At 48.0% G+C, this 15,891-nt stretch overlaps 1 protein-coding gene across 2 annotated transcripts in view; it reads right to left on the reverse strand.

Annotated features, from left to right (window-relative positions):
* The window catches only part of CPNE2 (copine 2), a 75,012-nt gene extending 62,750 nt beyond the window's left edge, over positions 1-12,262 (reverse strand). Inside the window, exon 1 of one of the 2 annotated variants that reach the window (XM_033157453.1) lies at positions 12,122-12,262. The gene's annotated coding sequence lies outside the window, so the exon portion shown is untranslated. The remainder of the gene's footprint in view (positions 1-12,121) is intronic. The other variant, XM_033157454.1, reaches the window with a different exon arrangement.
* Positions 12,263-15,891: the final 3,629 nt, after the last annotated feature.

Consider the following 15,891-nt stretch of genomic DNA (forward strand, 5'->3'; position numbering starts at 1 on the left):
GGGTTAGGGGGACGAGGCCTGCTCAGCGTATGGGTCCTGGGAGTAAAGGAGAGTTCTCTCTCCCATACCTGCTAGCCGCAGGGCTGTTCCACTGGTTTGGATGTACACAATTTCCACGTAGACGGAGAACCCTTGGAACCGAACCCCCACGTGAGATGCAACCGTAGTGCACTTGGGGCCAGTTCGCAGGGTCAAGTGGAAAGTGTTCCTTGGGCGGCACCACTTCAAGCTGCTGGAGAAGGGTTTGGAAGCAGGATTCCTGCAGGTCAGCGGAAGCGAACTTTCCCCAGCCCAAGGAGCTGCATTCCTACCTGGGCAATTTTCAGAAGGCCATGGGCAAGTAAGAGGCAGAGCTAGAAGGAAAGGTGGGCAGAGCAGCAAATGTTCCTTTTACCTCCACACACATGCCTGTCTTTATCCACCACCCATACAAGCAAGAGGCATGGTCAGAGTTCCAGGACACTTTCCACAGCATTCGAAATTCGCCAAGCACTAAATAGAGAGACCCTGGAGAGCCACATGGGGTTTTCCCTGCTGTAGGTGACAAATAGCTTCCCCAACTTTGATAGACAATACCTTACGTACATGGATGCGCAGGAAAGTCCTTTCCCTTTGAAGTCAGTAAGAGCAACACCTTTGGGAAAGAAATTGTGCTTCTAATCAGAGATGCCATGGGCACTGTCACACAATTGGGACTGTGCTATATTCAGTTGCCTGGGTTAATATACAAACCTCTGTCAAAGTTTGTATCTTAGGGCCAAAAAGAAAGGGAAAAAATCACATGCACACAAAATAAAAAAGGACAAATGAGGACAGAGATTTGTATAAAATTTGCATAAGCTGATTCATATATGTGTAGAACCAAATTTAGAAACAATTGCTATAATTACAGGGCATCACAGTATTGTATGGGAGGCTGCAACCAGGTGACCTGTGGGTCTGCTCACTGGGTGTTGGTGAAAACTTCAAGGCTCCCACCTCCCTTTCGCATGGTTCTTTATCTTTAAATCAGAATAAAACACTCATCTGACAATGTATTTAAAAACAGCATGTCCTGCCCACCCAGCTTGAACAATGAGCGCAAGAAAAGGCACTGACAACCCTCCAAATTAAAAACGAGGGGGTGTTCTCAACTACGTTTTACTCAGAGTAGACCCAGCGAATTTATTATGGCTAAGCTAGGTCCATTAAAGTCTACTTATTTAGACAGTGCAGAGATAAAACTATTGCACTTGCCCCCAAAGGAGGCAGTGATGGCCACCAACCTAGACAACTTCAAAACGGGATTAGACAAATTCACAGAGGAGAAGGCCGTCAGTGACTACTAACCAGGCAGAGGCAGAAGCGCTTCTGATTTATAGTTGCTGGAAACCGCAAGAGGGAAGAACCCTCACACTTCTGATTCCCACAATTAATGCCACTTGCCGATCTCACTGGCAGCTGCAGGTAACCTCCAGAGGTCATTGATCAAGCTGCAGGTGCCACTTCAAGTGTTACTAGAGGCAGGGGCGTAGCAAGGGGGGCGAGGGGGTTGGCCGCCCCGGGTTCCATAATGGAGGGGGTGACAAATTAGCAAGGAAATTTTTTTTGAAGAAAAAAAATCGATTTTTTTTTGAATTTTTTTTTGAAAATGCCTGCTCCGAAGGTCTTATCTTACTAAACTGGGGATTATATAGCTATAAATGAAATTTCATGCATATCGGTTAATATCTTGACCCTCCTCCACCAAAATACCTGTTCACTTGGCTGTTTTCCTTGAAGGCTGAAATTTCAGTTCAAAGAGCACTTACTGTTCCCAAACCTAACCCTGTGGAAAGCCATCTAATTAGACTTTGAGAGGTTTTTAAGAGGTAATTTAATTATTGTTTGATTTTATACCAATGTTATATATCTGGTGTTAGCCACCCTGGGCCCGACTTTGGCCGGGGAGGGTGGGATATAAATAAAAGGGGTTTTATTATTATTACTTGTTATTATTCCTTTGTAAGAAAATATGAAATAACGTAAAACCATTTTTGCGGGGGGTGGTGGTCAATGGGGGGGTACCACCTGACCTTCCCATGCCTGGGGGGGGGGTGACAAAAAATTTTTTGCCCCCGGGTACCAATTTACCTAGCTACGCCCCTGACTAGAGGGCACAGAATCAGAATCATGGAGCATCTTCCTCAGTTGTTGACCATGACCCAACCACCAGTCAAGCGGTGAAGAGCTGCTGGGTCACACTTAGTAATTGAGCAAAAGATACCTGTGAAGCTCCCTAGTTCTTGGAAGATGGAGCCTTTGCTACCACCACCTTCGAGAACCCCTGGCAGATGGCCACGCAACCCCTGCTTAAAAGCCTCAAATGAAGGAGAGTCCACCACCTTCCGAGCCAGTCCAGTCCACGAACAGCTCTTAGCCTCAGAAAGTTCTTCCTAACCTTTAGTTGTTATCTCCTATCTTGTCATTGGAGGCCATTCGCTCAGGTCCTCCCCTCTGGAGCAGCAGAAAACAAACTTGCTCCACATGCACACGGTCCATACAAAAGGGGCTGAGAACAGGAACAAGAGAGCCTAGCTCATGAAAGCCAGACCAAAGAGAAGAGCTTGGGGTTGTTTCTTAAATGGATCCATTAAAAAAGCATCTCCCTCGATTTTCACCCCATCCTCAGCAGGTGATTGGAGAGCGGACAGGAATCTTGTTCTACTGGGATGCTTTTTGGATCGCTCCTTTCCACCTTGCCATCACGGTTTTTTGCCATTATGCAAGGCAGCAAGCCAAACAAAGCTAATGAGTAAAGCTAATTAAGAACAGCCCCAATCTAAAGCAAGGAGGGAACCCAGCAAAGGCCTTAAGAAGCCCACTTCACAAAACTGCAACAAGACACTGCCATAGGGTGAATCTGATGCTCGTCTGGTCAAGGTGAACAGCGCTGGAGCCAAGGGCTGGCATGGTCAGGCATCTGTCAATAGCCCCACACCCCAGTAGAGGGGCCCATTGGCTTGAACCCCCTGGACCAGCTCCTTCAAGACTGCAACCTGCTCCCTCTGGCCCAGAGGGGAAGAGCAAGAAAACAGCAGCAGGAGTGTCAAGAAAGAGGGGCAGGCTCACCGTCTGCTTCTTCCTTGGCTCTGCCAAGCAACAGCTGGCACCAATGGCAGTGGAAGGAATCCTTTGAGGGCATCCTGCCCAAGATCCCCTGGAGCCAGCACTGAAGACAAAGGCGCTCCAGGTCTACTTTAGAGCCAGGACTAGGGTCAGGACTAGCATAGGGGAAAGGGACCTCTAGCCCACCACGTATCACTGGAGGACTACAACTCCCATCATCCTTGAGTCCACTGGCCATGCTTGTGAGGTTGATGGGAGTTGGGAACCCAATAGCATTTGATGATCACCAGCTCCCCACCCCCCAGGGGCTAGAACACCACAGGAGGGCCAGGGAGACCTGGCTCCAAATTTATACTTGGCTATGATGCTCACTAGGTGACTTTGGTCTCAGTCTAACCAACCTCCCAGGGATGTTGGGAGGGGAAAGAATGAAGTGGGAGGGACCAGGCTGCCACAAGCTGCTTGGAGGAAAGATGGGGACACCATTCATATTTGCATATATGAAGTGCAAAAAATAAATATTTTGTGTCATATATTTAGTCATTCTGCATCTTGTTTGTTGGCTTGGTGCCAAAACATTGATAAGATACAATGGATATACCAAGGTTTACACACTGAAAAGGAAGATCAAGCAGCCAGGCCTCCTGGAAGAGGGGTCGACCTCCAATGTTCCCATCCACAAGGCGGTTTGTGGCAGATGGGACCAGAGAAAAGGGGGAAAGGACACTGGCCAGTCAGAGCAAGCTCCAGTCTCTTATTGATGTATGCATTACAGAGATTGTATGTGTATACACAAAGACACCCACACAAACACAAACACACACAACACACACACCCTGGACCCAGCAGGTCTAAGAGATTGCCTCCATCGTTATGTCAGCTCATGACAGTGGAGATTAAGAGACCAGTCCTGGCCATGCTTGTAACTGGTGCTTCAAACCGGGCCCACAAGGGGATACAGAAGGGCATTACCTGGAAACTCATCAAAGCACAAGTTGTAGAAGGATGTTTACTTGGGCCACTCCCTGTGAACATAGAGTGCATGGAGTGGACAAGAGAACCGCCTCCCCCAGCTTCTATGAGCCCTACCTCCGAGATCTTCACATTCAGTGAGACAAGTGAAAAGGGGAATGTACACATACAGGCTCTGCACGATCCCAGAGTCCCCATTCTTTTGGAGATCCAGTGCACAAGAGGGCCCTGTCACAAGCAACATGCAGGTGATGGGGACAGGCCATGCGAGGCTTTGGGGCAGGAGAGTCAGAAGGGAGAGTCTTGCAGCAGCAGAATGAACATTACCGCTGTAGACTGCAGACTGGGAAATACAGTTTTCCAATGATTAAAATCAAACAAAAAATCAGCCACGATTCCCCGAAAGTAAAATAGGAAGGGGGGGAATCCATCCTAGACCTTTGTTGCACTACTTTTCTATTTGCAAGGAGTTTGGAGGGTTGTTGTTGTTGTTGTTTTTAGCAGACTAGGAAGGAGGTCTTTGTTCTGGACCTGTGGCACAGGGGTGATATTCACTGAGGGGTTTTCACAGATAAGTGTTTTAAAAATGTGATTCCCCCACTCATCTGCATTCTGAGGTGGTGCAGTCAGGATTCTGCCGGTTTATTCCAAAGCATGCCTAGAACAAGGACAGGGTTCTTCCAGAAACAAAGCAAACTTTGACCACAATTCATATTGACTTTTGGTGGCCATGGAAAAAGCAAGCAAGCAAGCTAGGGTTTAAGCAAGGCAATATGGAGTTTTGCAGCAAACGTGTTCTCTGCTGTGAGCCAATGGGGTGGGCTTCAAAATGAAGAGGATGCATGAACAATTTATCAAACCTATGGCGATCCCCACCCCTAGAACCTCAAGAAGGATACCAATGCATTTTAAAATGTATTAAAATATTAGCATACAACTAAAATAAATCCTGCTCAGAGCTTAAATACACAGCAAGGCCTGTCAAACACCTCAGATTAGTGGGGGGGGGGGGAGACAGGAAAAAAGTGTCCCGGCATGGCTCATCTACTCTGATAAAAATTCTTCTTGAACCTTAAATAATCATTTTAAAATGACTACTAAAGCACTGCTAATGCTACTAGCCACCCTGGAAGTGAAGTGAGTTCCAGTTTGCTTACACTTTTCAATGCATGAAAGGGAACAAAGTTCCCTAAACAAAGAGTAAATGGTCCAAGGCCACATTTACACCATACATTTAAAGAACCGTGATGCCACTTTAAACCATCATGACTTCCCCCCAAAGAATGAGAGATGTAGTTTGTTAATGAAGAGGAATGGGCAGTTAACCCACTCTGAGCCTGAGCACTCCCCTTGCTGGAGTCAGATTCGGCTGCCAGTCTTGGTTGGCTTCTGTGCCTGGAACTGAGAAGGCGCCATCTTGTTTTCCCAGGAAATGGGATAATCCAAAAGAATGGATCCACTACAGGAAGGGCTGTATCTCAGTGGCAGAGCCTCAGCCTTGCATGCAGAAGGTCCCGGCAGGTAGTGTTGGGAGAGACTCCTGCCAGATACTCTGAAGAGTCACTGCCAATACTGAGTTGGACGATCAATGGTCTAGCACAGAAAGCAGTATCCAATGCACCACCCTCTTCCCCATAATTGGTATCCGGATCTCTATGGTGCCGTGTTATCCCTCCAACCATGTTTATTCTGCAAGGCGCTTTTGATCCTTACTTGAAAAGATCCCCCAGGAATGGAAGTATAACCCATTACGTCTGACTAGCGATACATGATTGGCCGTGCTCAAAGACACCCCCCTCCAACATGGCACTGCTCACAACACCATTTGGCAGTGGCAATCAGCTGTACCTTTATGTATCCTCTAATACTCAATGGGCATCAATGAATGAAACCTACACAAGCACGCCCACTTCTCTCTCCTGTGGCAGCAGGCAACCTTTATAATTACAGCTGTGAGTGCAAAATCCAATCCAGCTTACAAACAAATCCAATTCCAACATTAAGAACCTAGCCTATGGCTTGAGGAGAGGGGCCAGTGCTGCATCACACGAGGCAGCCAAAGAAAGGGGAAGGAAACCATCCTGTGTTTTCAACATGGGTCTCCCCTGTAATGATTGAGAGTCACCTGGGTGCCTGGCAACCCACCTCAGGCACATCCAGGAGCCTCAGCCAAATCTACACCATCCACACATGTCCCTGGGAGTGCAAGCAAAGCTTCTTACTGGCATCACACACAGTGATGGAAGAAGCCTTTCCTGCTAGATTTCTGCTTGCAGGGCCATGTTTAACAGCCTGCCAGTAAAAAGAAGGCATCACACACGTGCCCAGCCCAGTCAGTCCCCAGGAGAGAGAGCTTCTGTCCAATTGAGTTGTCTTGCAGCACTTGGGCATAAGAGGTTGGTATGCAGATCTGAGGTGAGGTCTTTCTGTTCAACAGATCCATTTGCTAGAAAGGTGTTATGCCTTCCTGACCCACATTATTGCCGAATAAGCTGAAGACTACTTCCTGCTTGGAAATGATTGTTTGTTTACACACAGCAGGCTGTGTTCTGCTTAGTTTGAGAGTTTTTGCTAATGGCTCCGCCCCCAGCTCAAGCTCCACCCCCTCAGCCACCAAGCACAGCCAGACCGACCAAGCTGTATTCCACCTGTCTCATGGTCTAGGCAACCTTCGGCTCTCCAGATGTTTTGGACTACAATTCCCATCATCCTGACAACCGGTCCTGTTAGCTAGGGATCATGGGAGTTGTAGGCCAAAACATCTGGAGAGCCGAAGGTTGCCTATGCCTGGAGCCTTAGAGGCTCTAGCAATCTTTATCAGACATCATTTAATAAGGATTCGTCTTTTGCGCCTTGGCAAACATCTCAAGTTCAGTGGCAGGGAAATCCGCTTGGCGTGCAAAGGTCCCAGAGACAATCCTCGGGGTCTCTAGTTAAAAGGATCAGAGAGCAGAGGGCAGGAGAGGCTTTCCTCTTTGCCCAGGCCTCAAATGCTTCTGCCAGGTTGGAAGGATAAGCAGTCTGACAACTTCTGACATTTGGAAGAAATCTGCTTACTGCTGTAAAAAACAACAACAACCACACCCACAAGAATTGAGGGCAACTAGCCAAAAACAGCTTTTAAAAGTGGAGAGCTTACTCATTCTCGAAAGACAGAGAGCACAGTGGAGGAACTGGGAACTACCAGTTGCTTGGAGGCCTTTTGCATCGCGTTCTGAATGCATTCCTAATGCAACCACAGAAGCCCAGAAATTCCAGAGGAGCAAGCTGTAGTTCTGGGTCGGTTTGGAGCCTCTCACACCCCTACCGGATCTCTCAGGGGCCAAGAGAATCTTGAGCATATAACAACTTTTATAGCCTCCCACAAACATGGTAAGGAACAGAATGTCAGATCTGCCCAAACGTTGTCTCCGGCACACCTGAGCACCAGCGCTCAAGTTGGAAGCTGCCACTCTGACCTAGAACTGTTAGAAAGAGCTGGCCTTTCAGAAGCTCCAAGTGCTGTTTTCCTGAGTTCAATGCCCTGCTCATTAAAATGACCTCTAAGGCTCAATTGATCGCCTTTGTTCTTCCTTCAATGAAATATATGGGAAGCTGCCTTATACCAAGTCGGACCACGAGTCCATCTATCTCAGAACTGCCTGCACTGTCTGGGAGGGGCTCTCCAGGGTTTCAGGCAGGGGACATTCCCAGCCCTACCTGGAGATGCTGCTGGTGGGGGTTGAATCTGGGAATTCCTACCTGCAAAGCATGCACTTCTACCTGGAATTGGGCTGGGGGAGGGAGCTCAGTGGCTCCTTGAGTGATGCCTCCCTTCTCTGCCTAAGCCTGCCTCCAAGGACTGGGGAGAAACAGAGGCCAAGGGAACATGCCCAGTTCAAGACACAAGCAATCAGAAGAACTACCCACTTAATGGAGTGAAGTAATTAAATCTCACTGGTGGACGTGCTCTCATTTCACAATGGGCCTGGACGGGCAAAAGTCTCTAACCCTTAGACCTTTTTGCCTTGCCCCAAGACCAGGACTTGGATCAGCTGACCTCTGAGCCCTTTCCAGCCTTCCTTTGACAGTGGATGAGTGCAAGGAACATCAGCCATGCCATATCAGGTCAACATTATTCCAAGCCACTGTTTGGGCTAACCATGGTTAACAACACAAACAATGGGTTGAGCTTAAAGACCTGCAGCTTTAGAGTAATCTTTCAACTTATGGCGCTGCTCAGTGCTCCACTGCAGGGTCCCTTGAAATGAAACAAGGGCAGTAACCACAGTTTCCCCATCTAGACGTCATGCCAAACCAAGGTTTACTTAACCTTATCTATGTAAGTGTTAATGTCTGAACTGGGTACTGTAAGCCACAGAAGCTGGTAGAGATCAAGTGCATTCTGACAGGGAGGATGGAATCTGATTTGAATGGAGGCATGAAAAAGAAACAGGCAGCTCAACTGTAAGCAATGAACTTTCTCTGTACAGCTACATTTTCAGAGATCCAGCCACTTATCTTGGGGAAGTGCCAATATATTGTTCAGATAACTGCTGCAGAGAGCGAGTCACCATCTATTCAATAGCAGGAGAGAGAGGGGGAGAGAGAGAAAGAGTGAAACAAGTAGGACACAGTAATTACAGCAATTTTCCAGAACCAAATGCAAAATCAAGATGGATTAATGGGGTTACGAGATCTCATCTAGCCCCTGATTCAACAGTGCAAGTGCCACTGAGTTGCACCAGGGCATAACCTGCTGCAAACAGAGCCAGCCTCCATCTCCCTGCCATGGCCTTTGCGAAGGTTGAAAGGAGATTTCACACACACACACACACAAAACACAGGTGAAGACGGGAACTTGAGTTTATACAGGCAAAACATCAATGCAGTATCAGGCAGAGCTTTAAAAAAGAACAAAGCAGGGGGAGATCTCACAGAGGAGAACAGTGTGTGTGCTTATTTCCCAGATCCAAACCAAGTGCCAAGGAAGACTGGAACCCCAACCTCTGCAACAGCACGTCCCAACTTCTGATAGATATGGTTCACCTTCATGTTTCCAAAGGTGTAAGTCACAGGTCCTCTGAGAAGCCATCAGGGAAGGTGGTAGAGCATCTGTTCTGCACGCAGAAGGCTCAATCCCTGGCCATCCAGTCACGAATCTGGCTTCAAACTCTGAAACCAGTGCAGACAAGTGCAATGAACTGCCTTGGTATGTAGCGGCTCTGTATGCTCAGAGGACCCCCATGCTATTGTGCTTCTGTTGGGACTGCTGATTTGCCTGGGCCTCTTCATTTGGCTGGGCCTCTTCACAAAAAAAAAACCTCTTCCGAGATGCAGCAAAACTACCAGGGCAATGACTCATGCAGAGATGCATTGGGGATCCTCATTTACAGATGAGCTCTTCAGAGTTCACTGGAGTTTCACCTACTGTACCAAAGCACATGGGCGGCTCTTCCAAGGCACGCAGGTTGGACATTATTGGCTGAGAACAGCCTTCCCAAGTCTGGTGCCCTCTGGGTGTTTGGAAATAAAATTCCCACCAGCCCAGGCCAGCACGGCCATAGAATAATGGTGATATGGGACTGTTCTTAAGTGATTTTTGGATGCTCTTAATGGTTTCAGGTTTTTTTCATTGCTTTAAATATTTCAAGTTGTTTTCATTATATATTTAATTCCACCCTGGGCTCCTCTAGGAGTTAGAGTGGGACAAACACTCCATGTAAATTTTGAAAGGTCCCTAAGCGTTATCTAGCCCAACTCCCTGCAACGCAGGAGTCACAACTAAAGCATCCCTGACAGAGAGGGCATCTCAACCTCTGTTGAAAAACCTCCAATGGAGAAGAGTCCGCCACCTTTGGAGGGAGTCTGTTCCACTGTCAAACAGCTCTTACTGCCAGAAAGTTCTTCCTAATAATTCAGTTAACTAAAACAGAACACCATTTATCTCTCTATACACTATGATATTTTCTCCCCTCTCCTCTCATGTAGACCTCCTCTCCCCAATTCTGTTTCTTTGTGGTGGATGCTGTTTCTACACTCCCCTGCCACCCCAATCTTTCCCCCTTTTTAAAGGAATATAATACGCTCTTCGTAAGAACCTACAAAAAGAGACTTGCCAGGTCAGGACACAGGTGTCCCATCTCATCCAGCATCCTGTTCTCACTGTGGCCCACCAGACACCTGTGTGAAGCTCCCCAATTGGGACATTTCAGGACATACAGAGTTACTACATTTGCTATCATTCCATTGAATAATAATAATAATAATAATAATAATAATAAACCTCCAATAATAAACCTCCAATGAAGGAAAAGATGAAGTAGTGCTCCAAGGAGATGAATTAGAACAGTTTCACACAAGCAAGTAACAACTGCAGCCATTGGGAGGTTGAAATGTGTGATTTAACACTAGTTTCCATTTACATTTCAGCTGCAGTTAACTCAATGAAGCAGTCAACACTGAATTGTATATTCCTTATTTTAAAAAAGCTATCTTGCCTTATGTAAGCCACTTTATATACCGGTAAAAAAAAATTAGCCCCACAATGCAAAGTCTCTCTAAAGTCAGTTTTCAAACCCCCAATGCTACAAAACCAAAGAGGAATGGGTAACAGCAGATATAGTTCTAAATATTGACAAGCACCTGCTGGCACAGGTGCGGGGAGTATCTTTTGTAAAAAAGCGGAATCACAAGCAGCACTGGTGACTACATCCCATAGACAGAACACCATACCAACAAAAGCCCACGGCAAACCCAATGGAAGAGGGACCCCAGGGCAGTTGTCATTGTTCTTGTGGTGAGAGGGCCTAGGGAAGTGGAGGGAAACTGCATCTTAGGGTTGCTCAACAACCTTTTTGGGTTAGGCCAGAGGTGAGGAACCTGCGGCCCTCTGGGGTGCTGTTGGAATACAACTCCCATCATCCCTGACCACTGGTGCTGCTGGCTGCAGGGACTGATGGGAGTTGTAGTTCAAAACATGCAGAGAAAACTAGATGGGACAGACTAATTTGGAGCTTTACACCTCTCCTGTTGGAGAGACCTGTTAACAGGTGTGAATGAGCAAACTGTGCACAGGTGCATCAGGTTAGACTGAGCTTCAACCCTAGAAAGAAAGCACAATGGGCTGGTGGTCCCCACATGCGGCATTCTGCATTCTGGCAACACTGAAACTGTTTGAGAGTAGGCAATGGCTTCTGGGAGTTTTAAATTGCTTTTTAGAAGGCTGCTTTTAACTGCTGTAATTAATTACTACTGTAACTAAGTAGCATACAAATTATTGAAATATTTTTCTTTAAAGTATTTATTGCATCTCTACCCTGCCTTTCTTTTCCCCAAGACACTGCTGCCTTCCACAGTCTGCCAAGAGAGCACCCTGCAAAAATAAACCAAGCAACCAGGTGTGCTTGAGAAGGGGAGGGAGGGTCACCCAAAATCCCACTTTAAAAAGGGCAGATGCTAGCGCCTCAGTCTGCTTGCTTCTCTTTAACATGGAAGCCCATTCCCCCTGACCATAGCGATGTGTGGGTTGGCTGTGTTTAAGGCACTCTGCACTCACACAGAAACACCCTTTTTGGGATTCCTGCCTCCTTGTCTCCAACGTGTCTCTGCTCTAGGGTTCTGCTTCGTTGTCTCCAACGTTTCTCTCCCACTTTTCAGCCATTCTCATCAGCATCTCCCAAGGCAGAAGCATGCAGAATTGCAGGTTCACTCCGAACCGAAAGAGGCGGCTCTCGAGTCTCGACGCACACGCAACCCGTTCTTCAGAAAATAAACGAACCCAATACAGTAAGCTGTGTTTTAAAACACTGGCCTTGGAAACACGAGACCAACAGGTGGGGGCAAACTTGTGTTCACCGAACACGTGTGTCAGCTAGATATGGCATGGGGAGGGGGCTCCACGAGCGCCCGTTCCGCGACAAACTCGCGTCTGGTACGGCGGCACGTGTGAACAGAACTCCCAGCAGCAAAGGAAGAAGCAAAAAGAGGCAGCCTGCAAGCTTGGGAAGGGATCGCGACGCAATGGCACAGGGAGGGGGTTCCCAGTCCCACACACACCCCTCGTCCCTTGCCTCGTACTCACCGCTCGGGCGCTCCTCACCGCGGGCAGGGCGAGCCCAAGCGGTCGTTTGCCTCGGCGCGGGAGCCGAGCGCGCTTCAGCGGAGTCTCCCGGCGGAGAGCAGCGCCGCTGCCCGGCAGATCGCTCCCTCCGCCCGCTGCCTATCGTCCACCAGCAGCAACAGCGGAATCGGCGACTCCTCCCAGCTGGGCTCCCGCCTCGCCCTGCCTGCCTCGCCTGGGCGGAGGAGCCCTCGGGAAAGAGCCGTGGGTGAGCAGCGGCAGGATGGGAGGTGGAGGCGCTGCGCTCCGGTCAGCCCCGAGTGCGCCAGGCGGCGGCGTCGACGGCGCCCACCCGGAAAGCAGGCGGGCGAGAGAGCGAGCAAGGGGCGGGCTAGCGGACTGGAGCTCGGCCCCTCCCGGAGGGCGGAGGCGCCAAAATCTCCGGAATCTCGTGCCTCCCGTCCCGCCTCTCGGAATACTTCCCTTCTGCGCCGATCAAGGCCCCAGGCGGGCAGCCCCTCGGGGAGGCGCAAGGAAAGCTCGCAGTCAACAGCCGGAGCCCGACTGGAACGGGACTCGGAAGGAAAGCCCGGCGGGGGGGGGGGGAGGCTTCCTTCTTAGAGGAGCGGGACGTCTCCTCTGATGGCGCGCCAACAGACGTGGACTTTTCCCGAGTACAGAAGGCCGCGTAGCTTCGGCGCAGAGCCCCCTGCTAAGAGTCCCAGAGTGGGGTCTTGTCATCTGGGCAGCCCAGGACCTCCATACAAACTGCCCAGGCTTGTGCCCCAGGGAGGTCACTTCAGTGCTGTTAACGCAACGGTTTGACTTCACTCCCCACCCCAAGGCACACTCCATTGTCTCTCAGGATAGATGCAAACAACAGCAGGGAGCGAGTCCCACGAAAAATGTCTACAATCAAACCTTGGTTGTCAAACGTAATCCGTTCAGGAAGACTGTTTGACTTCCAAAACGTTCGACAACCGAGGCACGGCTTCCGATTGGTTGCAAGAGCTTCTTGCACTCATGCAGAAGCCACGTCAGACGTTCAGGGTCTGAAAAACGGTTAAAAAACCGGGGCATTTACTTCCAGGTTTTCGGCGTCCAGGATCCAAAACGTTTGAAAATGGAGCTGTTTGAGAACCGAGGTTTGACTGTACAGTATTTGTTCAGCAAATGCATTAGTTCAGTTGTAAGTGAATTATTTGCAATTATTAAATTTATACCCCCCCCTTCATCAAGAGCCCACAGGGCAGTTCACAGCATAAAACACAAAATACATAGTATAATCAGTGCTTTCCCCAGGGGGTACACAAGGGTATGCAGTACTAGCACCTCTTTTTGTTGTTATAATGTGGAACTTACTATAACAACTTCATGATGTCTACTGGCACCTATCTTTGTAAACTTTCCAGAGGGTGATGCATTTCCCCCTTTCATCTTTCTGCCAAACCTATTCAAAGCAATAGACTTATCTGGAAATTCTTGCAGGGAATTGTGGCACAAAATTCTAGTGCTGATTACAACTTTCCTTGGCACAAAACATTTGAACAGAAGAAGCACCATCCTGGCCACAAATGCAAACAAGGGTTTGTAATGCAATGTCCCAGCTCAACAGATAGAGAGAGACGATACTTCCACCTGTCATGTCCTTGGAGCCCTGTTAGAAGATGCGGCTACTTGAGGTAGACAGGCAGGCACCAACTCTTTGTATTGCAGTTTGGTTCCAGCATTTGCCTAAGCAAATCGGAAACAAAACGGAGGCTAAAAGGCCAGAACCCACAGTGCTCTTTGCCTGTCTGTTGTAGGCACTGTCCAAGCATCTGGCACGTGTTTGATGCTTGTGTAGGAAAAGGGCAAAAGTGGAGACCAAGAATAGCAACTAGTACAGAATTGTAGCCCAGTAGCCAGTAGAAAGGGCAAAAGGATACATCTGACACCTATTGGCTGTTGGCATTTTGCAACAGGGATTAAATCGCATTGCTGGGAATTTAGGGTTTTCTCACACATCCCAAGCTGCATCTATAGGGAACCTGCATGTCAAAGGTTTTAGAGCAGGGTGGGAAAGCTGTGGCTTTTTAGACACTGGTGGACCACAGCTCCTGCCACCATCCTTGACCACTGGGGCAGGTGGGTTGGAGTCCAACAACATCTAGAGAGCCACAGGTTAGCCACCCCTGTTTTAGAGCATCTGAGGTTCAGGTGTAGTTATGTAACCTGCTGCGGGTGGGCTCACATAGATAAGGCACCACAAACAAAATCTGATAGGCTGGAAATGAACTCAAAACCACAAGAATCGGGGGCGGAGTGTCCCGTTTTGCCACGAGGCGAAACAGGAAGTGCCGCCTTATGGTTGCCCCCCACCTGCCCTCCCACCTCCACTGCCTGCGAAGAAGTGACACCAGCATCAGCGCTGATTCTGAGTGAGACTGCATCAAGTTCTGAGGTTTTCTTCTCTAGACCACACCTACCTTTTAACTGGAACAACTCTAGCATTTCCATAAGGACACAGTGCCCTCTAGTGGGGATATCTAGTTAATCAGTCAATAGACTGAAGGAATCTGTAGATTTCTGCTCACCATCAACCCCGTTTGCAGTATCTTTAAAACTGGAAGCTGTCCATTCCGAGATTTTACTGTATCCAAGCCAAGCGGTTGAAGAGCCACAGTAATGAATAGTCATAATTGTGATATGTGAAAACAGGATGGGCTTATCTGTCAATTCTGGTTTCTCTCAGTTTTCCAATATTAAATTTGGTTCTCCACATTTCTAAATCCATTTGCATTAAAAAAAAGTCTTCATGAAAATTCATCAACAGTTTCTCCCTAACATACATGTTCATACGCAATTTTGCCTAATATACACAATTTTGCAAAGCAAAAATGCATTGTCACCTATATATGCATTTTCATGCACACTTTACCCTAATCATATTCATTTCCATACAACTTGCTTGGCTGGAGAACTGCATTGCAAAATGCAGAGAACTGAATTTCTTCCCTATTCGTCCTGAAAACTAAGAAGGCGTGGAATTCTACACACGTGCAGGAAAAGTGTAAAAAGTGATACTAGGCACAGAATCCAGTTTCCTGGCGATCTCTGCTTTTATTTTCATTTTTTAAATGCCCTGCAAGTTTCTAGTCCTCATGTTTGTGACAGCAGTCATCAAACTGGGTTCATCCTGGTGAAGTCTCCAAAGCCAGAAGGTTGGCTGAAGGTGCAGTCCACCCCCACCCCCTGCCACCTGCACAGCTTTCTTCCATGCAAGCAAAATAAAAATCAGTGAAATAAATAAAGCAAAAGCAAACGAGTCAGTCCACACTACATGTTGCAGGATCCAGTTTTTCTTAATCAGTATTCACCTTGATGGAAGATGGTGGTATTTTCAGTGCCGAACAAGCATAGCCCAGACTCAGCCTTGCCACAGATGAACTTTGGGATTTCTTGCAAGATGCTCCCATCAGTCAGGCCAAGGCAAAGATCCTGCTTCTCCAAGTGAGAGTTCTACTCTTTTGTAAGCTGCTGCTTACGTTTGGCAAACCCTCACCATGACCAACTCCCGCCTGGAAACCTATGTCCCCACTGTGGAAGGATGTGTGGATCCAGAATTGGCCTCCACAGTCACTTACGGACTCACTGTTAAGACCCGTGTTCATGGAAGATAATCTTACTCGGCTACGAGTGGTCGCCAGAGAAGCAGAGGAAGAAGCGGCAGCTGCTCATTTCTGGCCACAAGGATGAAGTATAATCATGCAGCTTCTGTTTCACTTTAGAAGTTGCAGTACCTATGTGCT

The sequence above is a fragment of the Lacerta agilis genome, chromosome 8 (genome assembly GCF_009819535.1).
Source record: "Lacerta agilis isolate rLacAgi1 chromosome 8, rLacAgi1.pri, whole genome shotgun sequence".
NCBI lineage: Eukaryota > Metazoa > Chordata > Lepidosauria > Squamata > Lacertidae > Lacerta > Lacerta agilis.